Consider the following 13538-nt stretch of genomic DNA (forward strand, 5'->3'; position numbering starts at 1 on the left):
CGTATGCTTTGGCTTTAGAGTTAATACATCAAAAAAGTTATATTCCAACAAATGAACTAGTCATTGCAACGGTTATTGAATTATTCTCCTCTGTTAAAAAAATTGCGTAAAAAAATATTAATCCATTCTAATTATTTTCATCAATGTATTGTCTATAAACACATGTATCGGTCTATACAATTATTTTATATATGGCCACGTATAAATGAAAAATAACATAAGATATAAAAAAATATCCTTCGCGTTTCTTCAAGCTTTTCTTGCATACAAAAACAAAAAGTCGACTCGCGTGAAACGTAACACTTTCACGATTGTCAAGATCGAAGTTATATTTCAATAATATTTCATAATAGCACGGAGACGCTGCGCTATAACAGTGCGAGCCTTATGCTTGTTTCACACGAGAGCAACACAGTGAGGAACAGTACTGCAATTGTTTCAACGCACATAACGACACAGCCTCTTAGTCAATGTAACATTCGATTAACGACATCACTAATCAAAAAGCCAAAAATTTATAGAACTGACATTATTAATACTTCGATATCGCTATTCAGATGTTATGATGTGTACGAGCTCAGAACTCAGTATTGTTCTGAGAGTAAGTGTGCTCTTTCACACTTTCTGTTTTGATGTGTTACTAGCCTTATCGTTGGAAGCGAAGCTACAATATGAACAAAGCTACCGAATCGAATGTAATAAAAATCACTTTAGCATTACGCTGCGACAGGGACTGATGTCTATCGGCATTGTGACACATGATGCCGCCTTCATGTATATCACGGGGGGACGTTGCGGCGTTTACACTTGACTATTATTTTTTACGCTACAGAGCAAAATTGATTGTTAAACATTGCGTCTACATGCGGCGTTTAATTATAGAGGCGTTGCGTCGGTAACGTAATACTATCGATTTGGTATACAGTCGAGGACGTTTATTTCCTATCCATTACAGTGAAATTTTGTTTGTCGCGATGCAATTAAGTCGAAAACTTGTCATTATGACACGTAAGTACTAAATTATAGCGTGCATGTACAATTTCCTGAACGATAATTGATCCTAAGTGGGAAGCGAATTTAATACTGTGTCTGTAGGCATACGCACTTTAGTATCACTATTCCTATGGGTATTGTACATTAGTTTATGGTATTCCCCGTAAGTTAGTCACCATGATACTTTCTAATTAATTATCCAACGATGTTTTAATGAATATTAAATGTCTTGTTGCGAATCGTTTTACTGTTAGTTAATAAACGTATTTATTTATCAACTACTCGCATTTGTACATAGAGCTCTGAACAAACTTATCATTATATTTTAATCGTCTCTTTTTTACAATCCAATTCAATTGCCTTTTTCTACCATTACTGCTACATCCTGTATAAAAACATATAAGATTTTATTGACTTCGTTTATTTGTATTAAAATTAATTGAGTCATAGCCCCACTTGTGTTGTAGTATTTTGATGAGGGTGCATAATTGAAACACGTGACTTTTACTCGAATGGTAAATTTGCTAACAAGACAATTCTTTAAATTTAAGGCAAGCAAAAATTACATAAGTAGTCAAATTATTTCTTGGAGTCATCGCTTTGATAGACTATTTGAGGAGATTAAATGTCACGCTTAAAATTTGAAACTGTGAAGCTTTAAGACGAGTGATTTTTATAATTAAAAATTTATCTTGCTTGTACGTCACTTAAATGAATTACAAAATTTTACAAGTAAAAGCTAATTTCCGTTCTTTTCAGATGTCATTTGGATAAATGTTTACTAAGGTCAACATAGAGGTTAATAAGAGTAGGTTAATTTCGTAGAAAGCAAGAAAAATCTCTCGAGTTTTGATAGGGTGTTGTTTTTATTTTTAGATAGTTACAACGATTAAAATACGCGTCAAAAGCGACTCTTTTATTTTTCGCATATTTGTTGACAAAAATAATAATTTTGAATAGTGATATATGACACAGCATTTGTAGTTGAGAGCGATACAGGTGAGTGGAAACCATTATCTTTCCGCCTTTACAGGTAGCAGCGAACACATCAGATTTCATATCCAGTTCGGAGTTTGAGACGTGTCCATTGAGGTGTGAAAAATGGAGGCGCAAGCGACGGAGGCAATGCTCGATACGTAATGACGTCGGCGCTTCGGGGGCCGGGAGTTTCACACCCCACTTTTATTACGATATCACCTTTTATGTCACAATGCGAGTTTTACAGCTTTTTATGAATTCCTCCGTACAATTAAGTCAAACCCTCCCGACTGTTACGCGACGGCTGTTAAGGTTTTGTTATTATAAATGACACAATTAGTTACACGCAGACGCGTAATTGGAAAGATAACTGCTAATGTTGGATTCAAAGCGTTTATTTCAAACGGCATACGTAATGTATCTAAGAGTGTGTTTTGTTTTTGGCGTAAAGCTTTTAATTAACTAAACATTTGAGTGTTATTTGATACACCGTTAAAAACCTTTTTAGATTATCAGGTTTCATGAACAGCGTTAATAGTGAATTTAAATCCTAAATCGAACGTTTAATATAATGCTACTGAAAACGGCGTTTGACTGTAAAAATATAGTTTAAAATGCGCCCGCCTTTAAAAAGCGTTTCAAAATGGATCCGTGAAAAAGCATATTACTAATAGGGATTGCAATCCGGAAAAACGGATCCGGTAATCCGGCGGATCCGGCATCATTTAATGGTTACCGGATCCGGTACCAATATACCGGATCCGAAAACCGGATCCGGTGCTAGCAGTTTGTGGGAAAATAATATAGCTGTTGCATGAGTAGGTACTTTAAATGCCTTGTGCGTATATATTTGCAGCTCTATTAGAAGTCGTTTAGCTGATGACACAATTAACAATATTTGTTTTCGACGATCTTATTTTCATTGATTTCATTCATTCATTATTGATTTTCTTTTAATACTTATTTTTTTTTTACAATTATTACTTAAAATAATTATTTATCGTAAGTTGATTAAACTAAAGAGTTCTAAACTCATTATTGTGATAATTTTTGCCATTCATTCGTTCGACAGATTCGTCAAATCATGATTGTATCTGTGATAATCATAAATACCTATAAGACTTGTTTGTTAGCATTCTCAAATACTTTAATAATAATTTTGATCTCATTTCAGTTAATTACGTAAGGTTAATTGTATCTATTAGATATTATAGTTACTTGATAATTAATATTGTTACTTATAAATTGATCTATCTGTGAAAGTGAAATCTAGAAAGACTAAGCTACTCGTTACGTCGTAAAATTATTACTAGTTACCTACACTACTAAATTTTAATTGTTTTCTTGTTGTCTATTTGTCTTAACATTGGTTAAGAAATAAAGTCGATTTTATATATTTGTGATTTATTTTTAATAAACTACCTACATACGAGTATAAGTGCAGTGACACTTGATTAACTTACTTATTTTGTACTAAAAAGCGAAATCATCTTGATTTAATCAATCCGGTCGGATCCGGTCGGATCCGGCCGGATTGATGGGAATCCGGTCGCATCCGGCCGGACTGAAAATGACGCCGGATTGCAATCCCTAATTACTAAAGTATTTGTTTAGACTAACTAGACGAACACAAAAATAGTTAGTAATAAGAGTGGGGTAGTACATTGTATCGTTTTATTTATGATGCTTTAACGTTAGTAAAATAATAATATGAGACATTTATCCCCATACGTTAGCCTTAAGGGCGCATATTTCTCGTTATTAAAACGTACGGAGCAAAGACCGCTACTACACTGAGGGTACAGTTGCCTTCATATAATAGTGTTATCACAAAACAAATTGCAAAACTCCTTTTTTTATTTTTCTATCTAAATAGTTTTTATTATTTAATCTAATTTGAATCGGTTTATTTTATTGAATTGAAATAATAAATAAATTCAATTCATCCTACGTCGTTCCATAACAACAAACTTTTTTAAGTGACCTTAATTGGACCGAATCGGTCGAAAAGGAGCTATTTACTGTTCACCGTTTTTTCCCCATGCGTGTAATAAAAACAGGCGCTCGTTTGTCCGTGATGGACGACGTCGGCACCGGAGCTACACGTAATTGGGTGTCGAAGTCTAGAGCTAAAAGCATACACGTGTAGCAACCGATCGCCACGCCATCTGATACGCTATTGTCTACGCTTTATCAGGCGCGGTGTACACGATAAATCGTCCGTGTAGTATTGTGTACAGCTAAGTGATGTACACATACTTACTATCAAGTTGCGTGAAATATTGTTCCGGTTTGTAGACAAAGAATCGTTATAATACATCGGTAGTGATTTAAGCGATAATAGATTTTATTCCGCCTCACACCTCGGTTTGTTTTTAACGTGATACATTATGCTAAGTTGTATCTCGATAAAACATCTAAGACATTTTCTAATTCAATGTTCAAATAAAGTCCGCATTCTTTATAAATTTAGTAAAAAATATCTTCAACTAGTTGTTATCGAAAACGCTTTCATTTACTGCATAAGTAATAAAACTACTTACTACGAGTACTTGCATGTAATTAATATAATATTCTTATAACTACTTGAAAATACTTTTCAACAAATATCTATCCAAACATCCAAAATTTCGCATTAATATTATTAATATAAGATATTGACTACACCTGTTATTTCCAAAGGAGTAATTTAGTAAAAGCTAGCATGGTTAATATGAAAGACGTTTATGTTCTTTTTTATCATGGCCGGCTCACAGGACCGCGGCCGAGTGCGTCGCATTGCCTCTCCTGGCTATATTGTACGCGTCCCCTCACAGCGCCGCTCGCATCGCTCTGTTGTCTATTGTCCCCAAGGAATTAATTACACATCCACCTGCAACTTTACTCGTGGATAATATTTCAATTAAACTTCATATAGATTTTGCTATAGTAATGTACCACACTTAAATTTGAAATTTAAGAATAAAAACAAGTAGTAAGAATCGTAGTTTTTCGTCCTAGTACTTGTGTCACAGTTTTACCATTTACTTCATTGATTTTTCTAACTCCCTAATTCTTATTCTGTTTTCTCAAATATTATTTTTAAAAAGCATCCAATGCACTTGTATCTTTATGTTAGGATTTTACGAGTCAGCCATAAACAAGACAACGATAATAACACGAGTGCAACATCCCGGCATATGTAACAAAATATATGACTGTCGTCCAAGTCCGCACTGAACACTGAGCACTGAACACAGAACACAGAGCGATGAGAGCGGTGGAGCGCGAGGTTGCCCGGAGACCGGCCACTAGTACTGCCCATACCTCCTATTGTCCGACTCTCCTTATTTCTCTTCTATTCACGCAGCACGATAATGGGAATTTTTGAAATTGCAACAATACACACACGGGCTCGCCACCGCCGCGCCGCCACCGCGTTCGCTGCGCCGGCCGCCGGAAATTTTGTTCTTGTTCTACCTTCCGTGAGTAACGACGTGTATTTCCAAGAAGCGCATCCGACGGTTTATTATTTTCATATCATAAAGAGCCCGTTGGAAATTTTCAAGTAAAGCTCACCAGCTATTATTAAATTATTTTGTACTTTGTCTGCGCCCGCTACTTTTAACTTTTCTCATAATAGGAAGCCCACAGTGTTCCTTACTTTAATTTGTTTTGTTAAACAATACGTTTCACTTTGTTTGTACAGTTTGCGCCTTCATTTTTAAACTATACAATTTTATGTACAACTGTACAATTTCTATTTGAATAAGTTTCTTGAACTTTAGTAATTTCAACTATTTAATCTATGTTATTAAATGCAATTAAAATTATTATCAATTTCCCAAATTCTATGTTCGTAAAAGATACATTGCTTTAGAAAATGATAAGGAGTAAAATATAAAAACATTTACAAGTCCTAATTGTATACGAGTATATGTAGAAGTCAGAGTATCGAATTAACAAAAGTAATAAATATATTGACATGCTGCCGTCCTATTACGTAATCATGTTATAAATGCGGTCTGCCCGAACTGGGAAAACAAAATCATTTTTACGTCCGCACCTATAGCATCACCGGAGCAACAGTCCATGCATGTGTAATCAAAGTGCTAATGCAAAAGGCAATAGCGAATGTTTCGAAGAAATAAAAAGTCCATTTCATGCGCTATTTTGTTTTACGATATTAAAAAAGAAAACCAATATCATCAGAGCTTAACCTTTCGTAAGAAATGTTTTATTTTTTTAATAAACTATTATTATTTCTATTCTTGAAGATAAACATATTTTGAGTTTTATTTAGCTAGCCTTTTTTTAAATTTCATATCTAAATCACAAGTTTGATATTTGATATATATATTCAATAAACATTCCTAATGTGTAGTTGTTAAATGGTGTACCAACAATCATGTTTATATGTCCGATACAACTATCGCCGTTTATAATTGGACATCAAAGACATATTTGTCTTGTACTTGGACACCAATCATTATAAAATATCTACCACGCTATCTACTTCCCTCATCTCTTTATTGATTGAAGACATTTATATAATTTATTATGCGTTAACAAAAATGTACAGTTTTAATCGATAACGGTCATTATTACGGAGAATATGAATTAAATAATTAAAAAAAAGTGAATAAAAACATCGAGTGTTATTATTAAGTATTTTTTGAATCAATTGGGAACTTCCGAGTAATTCGAATTGTCAAGTTTCACATTGAATATTAATATTCGATTGGGAACAAATTTTTCGTAAGTTCGAATTAGTTGCACAGCTCTAGTCATTATATTTAATTGACGAGCATTTTAGTTAATTTCAGTTTGTACACAAGAATTCCCGCACGGTGTTACCATAGAGTTCCACTGCTTTGGCATTTTTTATACGTATTGTCTCTTTCATTGTCTTTGAAATAACAGAGACTGCAATATGTAAAACAAGTGTCATGGCAGTAAAATTCTACGGTTACATGGAGGAGTCATTAATCAATAGTGTTCACCTGTTCATCGCGACACAGTGCCCGAGGAAACGGAAGCGCACGCGCCTCACACCTGGCCCCGTCTTGGCCGCTATGACCTGCGCATCCTTTATAAACCTTAAAAGTGTACACAATGAATTATGGTCAACACCTACCGGGTTTCGGTGTAGAATGACTAAGTCAAATTAGTTTTATGAAATTATATGAATGTTTATTGACTTATTAATGTCTATTCCAAAGTTTCTGGCTACTATTTCTGACTGAAAAGTCAAACAATGCGATTGTCTTGTATAAATTTAGTTTAAATGAGAACAAAAGTATTTTTAAAATTTAATATACTCCAAGCATTTATTAAAAAAGACTTTGTTGTTAATATCATAAAATGTTTAGTCTCCTACATTAAACCATAGCACGTTCTTCAACATTGTATTTCTGCCGATAACAAAGCCGAAACAACCTCCGATTTCAACAAGTACTTTTTGCCAATATCTAAATACCTTTAAGGCCTCAATTTCATCTTCCTAATAACTCCAAGATTCAACTTTAAAAAAGTTGCAAGCAATCGTAGCTTTTGAATTTGAAAGCGTAATAATTTTACAATATTGCATTTATATTTAGGTATGCTTCAATTGAATTCAGATTTTTTATTTTTTTTATTTTTATAGAATGTGCATATCAGAGGAAGTTTGAAAGTAGCGCCAGTTATCGAGAAATTGAGGAGCAGAAGGTTAGCGTGGTTTGGACATGTTATGCGGAGGGATGATAATCATATAAACAAAAAAGTACCATAAAAACAATCTCAAACAAAATACACTAAAAAGAAACAAAATAATGTCATGAAAACTTCTTTCTTTCTTCTCTCTTTCAAAAACCCTCTAAACTCTAAAGAAAGTTCTCTTCTTTCTTGTAACATGTCTATATTGTATAATTATTGTTATTTCGCAGTCGGTGTCGGCCGAAGTAAATAGGTGACATTTTATATTTGAGATGTATTAGACATACTTACGTTTATGTCCCTACTTAGGCCGAAACCGACTCCAAAATAACAATAATTATACAATATAGACATGTTACAAGAAAGAAGAGAACTTTCTTTAGAGTTTAGAGGGTTTTTGAAAGAGAGAAGAAAGAAAGAAGTTTTCATGACATTATTTTGTTTCTTTTTAGTGTATTTTGTTTGAGATTGTTTTTATGGTACTTTTGAATTCATTTTGTTTGAAATTGTTTTTTTACGTTACTTTTGAGTGCATTTTGTTTGAAATTGTTTTTTTTTAAGTTACTTTTGAGCGCATTTTGTTTGAGATAGTTTTTTTTTTGTTTTGAAGTCGGCTATTTTTTTTTCTCAAAATGTTTATTTTATTTCTCAATTTTTAGTGAATTTGAAGTTTAATTACAAATTTCCTTAATACGTATAAGGACATAAATAAGACAAATAAAGAAAAGGACTTTCCTATTTAATATGTGTGTACTTCAATTCAAAAACTAATTTAGAATACACCAGATAACCACTTATCCTTTAAACAATGAAATAATTATCAAAATCGGTATACAAATTGAAAATTAACGAACTAATACATCGTAGCGTGCCTTTAATTTTGTCCAGCCGCGCGCCGCAGTAGCATTTTTCGAATGCGCGTAGTTTTTAATAATTTAATATCTTCCAAACTATTGATCAGAATTACATAGTTTAAAGGCTAATGTAATCTGCATTTAATACTCTAGCCATCAAACATATTTATTTGGATAAGGATTCATATCGAATATAATATAATAGCGCCGTAAGCTTACGACGCTGTTTTTCGTGTGCAATTTAATCGAAGTTTGTTCATAATAACATGGTTTTTGTGAGACATCCATAGATGATAGATATATGCCACCCTAGACTTTTATTTAGCAAATTTAAGGATCTATAATTACTCGATACATCATTTTAATGTAGGTCATATAGTTTGACCTACGTAAGCCCAGAAAGCAAATTCGTGCTATTCATTGTAACGCGATGTAGCATTTTTCGTTTCCGCGTAATTTTATTCTTACGATATCTAATAAACTATTAGACAGAATGATATAGTTTCAATTGCAAATATAATCTACATTAAATTCTCTTGATAATGAACATATTTATTTACATAAGGGTTAATACTGAACTTGAATAATAGCGTCGGAAATAGGGCAAGAATTTAATTAATGTTTCGTAAAGAAAAGAATGGTTATTGTGAGAAAACTATAAAAGATAGATATATGCTATCGCGGACTTTTATTTAGCACATTTAAAGAGCTACAATTCGCCATACATCATTTTGATGTAGGTCTTATAGTTTAGCCTACGTAAGCGCTGAAAGCAAAAATGTCCCTAATTTTCGCAACAAATTTTGAAGCTTATTCAAAATCTACTAGTCTTCTAGTTATTTAAAAAAAAAAAACAAAAAAATGGGACCCACCTGCAAGCACTTCCTTTCGATTAAAATAATTTTTATCAAAATCGGACCACCAGGGGCGGAGATTCGCGGTAACACACATAAAAAAAAAAAAAAAAAAAATTCAGTCGAATTGATAACCTCCTTCTTTTTGAAGTCGGCTAAAAAAGTAATGAGATTGAATGTGGATGGCTATAAAGGTAGAGGAAGACCAAAGAAAGTATGGATAGATTGTGTGAAAGAGGATATGCGTAAGAAGGTGGTAAATTCAGATTTGACGGCTGATAGAGATGTATGGAGGAGTAGTACATACTGTGCCGACCCTCCATAGGGATAAGGGCAGGTTGATGATGAATTCAGATTTTCTCTTTGTGTTTTAATGGAAAACCTATTGAAGTTTCGACTAAGAAAGATATGGAGCGGTCCGTGTTAGATATTTACTCTTTACATAATACATCTTCATAAGGCTGTCGAATGTACGACCGAGTGTAACCTCACCCGTAGTTTGTCTTTATTCCCTGCGCTGCATTTATTTTCATGCATATTTTTTACTTACATTTTGATGCAAGTTACTCCGTCTGGGTTTTATACTGTATATAAAATTTTAATTAAAACATAACTCCTTATTATTTAATTATGTAATACTACTTTTTTAATGTAATCAACATTTAAGATGCTGTCGGATCAAAGAAGTAGTATTCCTTGCTAAAGTTAATCAATATATTCTACGTACACTTTTGTCTGTTTTGTAACCAGTTTACGTAAAACTGATGTCATTAAAACGTATAATTTAAAAGAAAAAAGATAGCCAAACATGACGCAATTTAATGATGTACGAATTTATTTAAAGTACTTGGAGGAATTGTAATTACGGACCGCTATCGTGCAATCGTTAATTTCTTTTGAATTTTTTAAACAAACCAAATTGTAATGTAGAGAATTCAATGCATATGGGATTGCTTAAACAGACAAAATAAAGACCAATACATCGAATATTACTTCCCGATGCAAGCAAATAAGTAAAAGAGTGAGATGAATTTCCCTCAAAACACAATGGGATTGAAATGTTGTTGGTTACTTCGTTTTTTGATGTCGGCCGCATGTGAAGTGAATGCAGAAAACTCATGCAGATTACTCTCCTTTAAATTATATCACATAGGTACAGCAGATATTTATATGTTAACGTTTTTATTGATTAAAAGAATAAACGCAGCCACTTTTTATAATCGATTTTCTAATTATTGATATTTTTACGTATATTAATACTTAAATCTTGGCACGAAAAGCAAGAATGTATTCGTAACGTAATGGACAATTCTTCTTAACTCATCGTTTTGTACTTTACACTCGATAGGCGCTGCACAAATCAAATACAAATTTTGTTGATGACTTTACGAATACTTTATCGCAAACTTTAGTGCTGGGCCCTCTAGTGTTTAAAGTTAACACTTAAAAGCTTTAAATATAATAAAGCTTAGCTAGATATACCGCTACGTTATGTTTTAAATGTTGTGTATCTTAAACCACGCTGTCCTGAGTTTTCAAAAGTTTTGTATATGATTAACTCGAGTGATATGAACTAATGTCTTCCTTCTTCGTATAATTTCAAATATCTAGCGAGAGTCGGCATTCGGCGTCACGTGCGACTGTCTCTTGTATGCAAAGGGCACGAGTATTCCGCGACTCAAGATGCTCCCCGCGTTCTCGACGAACAACTTCGAAAATTGACTTTCAATGGAACTTTTCGTTTCCACGTCAACTTTCTACTTTTACAACAAACAGCGCGAGCTATGACTAAAATGCAGAATATTTGTTGTAACACGTGCAAACAAATTTCATATTCGCATAGACCTCGTATTATAACTTCACATTTTTCATTGCCCTTGGGATGTGAAGTATAAAAGTGTACAGTGCTGTAAAGGAAGTTACGCAGCACCGTTAACAAATTATAACAAGTTCTGTAAACTGGTGTAATATAAATGAACCGGAAGCTTGCGAGAAATAGGTCATTTTGCCTCTGATTTCAACAAATGTACATACGTGAATATTGTGGAAGTGCTCAGGCATAGTCAGGTGACCTAAATTTTTTGTGGTCGCTATTGTTACTTGAAGGAAAAATTCACGTCACCTTACCCATTTTTGTAGAAGGCAATATTTTGAAACTGAAAAATTTTTGAACAATTTTTTAGGTCAAATCTTGTTAATATATTTAAGAGGAAAGAATTATTTGTACTGCGTAAAGTTTGAAACTAACTTACTTATTAAACTTTGATTAAAAGCAACTGGCTACGGTTTTTTACGGATCTTTAACAATTTACAAGTTTTGCAAATTACATCTGAGCTATAGCAGTCTTTGGCACTTATAAGGGTACGATTTAAAATCTGACGGTTATAGATTCAATTACATACAATGTACTTGTAAAAATACGAAGAAATCTTACAAAAACTCTTTTAAGGCTGCTCTTCCAAACCAGGATGTGGTTTAGGAGATTACATACGAAGAAACCTAATTAAAAAACATAAAAATTTCCCATACCCACGAAACAGTAATTGTAATTAATACTTTGCGAGTAGTTGAAACTGTAGAAAATAGCAAAAGAACTCAAGTAATGTTGAAAAGAATAAAAGCAAGTAATGGAAGTCGGTGACCGAAGTTGGTCGTTAAAAACAAACAGTTTAGAGCTGAGGCAGTCTGTAATTGCTAGCATTATCGGCGGGCAGCGGCGGCGGCGGCGGGCGGCTGAGGAGCGTTACAAAGTGCAGTGATTTTCATACGACAGCGATGGCTGTCTGTCCCCAGCCATTGTCGGGATAATTCAGTGTCATTATGGGTAATCTTTGTTTCGTGATTGTTCTTTATTTGTTTACGTTTGAGTGCATAGATTCTTACTATCTTTTAGCGCATATTAAAGTTATTGCATATTTTAAAAGTTTGCCATTTTAATAAAGCTTATAATAAAGCTTTCGACAAAGAGAATACGTGTTAGCAAGTCTAGTACGAAATTACATAATTATTTTCCAACAATTAATACTTCATTTTTATGATGAAAGAATTGAAAATGTTGTATGTTCGTTGACTTTTTTCGAACGCGTAATGGAATATCCTTCGCAAGTAACCGCAGCAGAGTATAACTTGTATGTTGTCCTTACCTCTGACCGGCTTAAGGCGGTGCGCATCCTCATTCAAAATTATATTTTATTTCTTACGTATTATAATAGAAACCTTATATTAACGACTTCTTAAATTACAGAAAGATTTTTTATAATTTTAACTTCCTATTGTTTGCTATTTCTCATTTGGAAAGCAATAAAATACATAATTATGTATGTTTTAATAATGCTAGCAATTTTTTCTAATGATAAAGAAGACATCAATATTTTCCATTTATAAAAAAAATTGTTAGGCCGAATTTGATGTATCGGTAAGCTATGAGACTACCAAAGAAAAACAATGGAATTATTTTTCATTATAATAAATTAGCGCCCACAAGTAACACGGCCTATATTTTATAATTATTGCACAACGCAGAAATCCTCCTGCACAATGCCTAGCACAGATTATCTAGCATGACCTTAATAATTTACATTGTTTATGCAATGTGTTCATTTAGGAAGCATGTCATGAACCATATTATTTGATACAGTGCTGATTAACTTTATTGTTTCAACCTCTCGTCTAAGCGGTCACAAGAGTATTATAGAAGTAATCATTCAATTTTCGGTAGCCCTCCTGCAAGGTTTGCTGTCAAACGGTAAATCCGTAGCGTGCGGAACCGCTCCGATTCGATTTGCCCGACGATAGTCACACATTCAGGTCCCGGTGGAGCGTGTAAGTGCTCCATTCACTACAGCGCCCATTATTAATACATCCACTCCCCACTCGTCTCCTCTAGAGACCCTCATTGTGTTCCGAGTTAATCCTCTGTCCGGCAAAGATCGTAGATCGACCGACCAACCGTCCCAACTTTGCGATGCGTAATACGGTCTAGCTGTTAAATGTCGCGTGTAATTTTTGGTTTGCTATTGTAATTATCTATTGTATCGCTTTGCTAGGGAAGAGTTTGATTATAGTGCGATGCTCCGATAAACTGATTGATTGGTTATTTCAGTTTGAGTGACACGCGATAGATTTAGTTAGTATGAGTCAGCGAAATGCTGCAAATTCTTACTAACATTACTGTATTTTTTC

Source organism: Papilio machaon, chromosome 5, assembly GCF_912999745.1.
Source record: "Papilio machaon chromosome 5, ilPapMach1.1, whole genome shotgun sequence".
NCBI classification, from domain to species: Eukaryota; Metazoa; Arthropoda; class Insecta; order Lepidoptera; family Papilionidae; genus Papilio; species Papilio machaon.